The sequence below is a fragment of the Rana temporaria genome, chromosome 4 (genome assembly GCF_905171775.1).
Source record: "Rana temporaria chromosome 4, aRanTem1.1, whole genome shotgun sequence".
In the NCBI taxonomy this organism is placed as follows: domain Eukaryota; kingdom Metazoa; phylum Chordata; class Amphibia; order Anura; family Ranidae; genus Rana; species Rana temporaria.
In genome coordinates this window covers 481,079,616-481,080,404 of record NC_053492.1, presented here as the reverse complement: position 1 = coordinate 481,080,404, position 789 = coordinate 481,079,616, and the positions used below count along the sequence as shown (strand labels likewise).

At 51.7% G+C, this 789-nt stretch overlaps 1 non-coding gene across 1 annotated transcript; it reads right to left on the bottom strand.

The window, feature by feature from the left end:
- Positions 1-306: 306 nt before the first annotated feature.
- On the bottom strand, positions 307-378 carry TRNAV-UAC. The gene has a single exon. It is a non-coding gene; the product is annotated as a tRNA-Val (tRNA).
- Between the last annotated feature and the right edge of the window lie 411 nt (positions 379-789).

Sequence of the window (789 nt, the reverse complement as noted above, 5' to 3'; positions counted from 1 at the left end):
GTAACAATCTGCAGGGGAGACGATTGGTATTTCCCCTCCCCCTCCCCTGTATATAGTACATAGCCGGCCTTTCTTCAGCCAAGCTGTGAAGGAGAGCCTAGAAAATACCTGAAAAGGAGGTGATTGCTCCACCTGCTGGCTGACAATGAGAATACAGAACAATCACACCTACCTGCAAGAAATCTATTCTAAGCCGTGTAATAATAAAATCCACACAAATCCCGACATTCACTTCAGTTTACATTTTATTCCATCGCTAATCTACACTCCACATTTCGTTCCAGGTGAGGAAGCCATCTTGGCGACTGCATTGGCCGGGGATCGAACCCGGGTCATCTGCTTGTAAAGCAGCTGTGCTAACCACTACACCACCAACACAAAAAGTTAGCATGTCTTTTTAGTGTGGGAGGAAACCGGAGAACCCGGAGGAAACCCACGCAAGCACAGGGAGAACATGCAAACTCCATGCTGACAGTGTCCTGGTCAGGATTAGACCCGAGGACCCCAGTGCTGCAAGGCAGAAGTACTAACCACTAAGCCTCTGTGCTGCCCATGGAGGAAAAGCGGGATAGAAGGAAAGAGAGGGAAAGAAGGGAAGAGAGGAAAAGAGGAAAAGAAGGGAAGAGAGGGAAAGAGGGTGTGCCGACAGAAGGGGATCGTTGTGGGTCCCGGGTGTCCTGACAGGTGTCACTCGGGTGCACCCCCCCCCCCCCCGCAAAGCCACGACAGCTCGCCTCAGGCTCTCCATGTGGTGTGTTCTTACCCTTACCTGCTTGTCACCACGCGGTG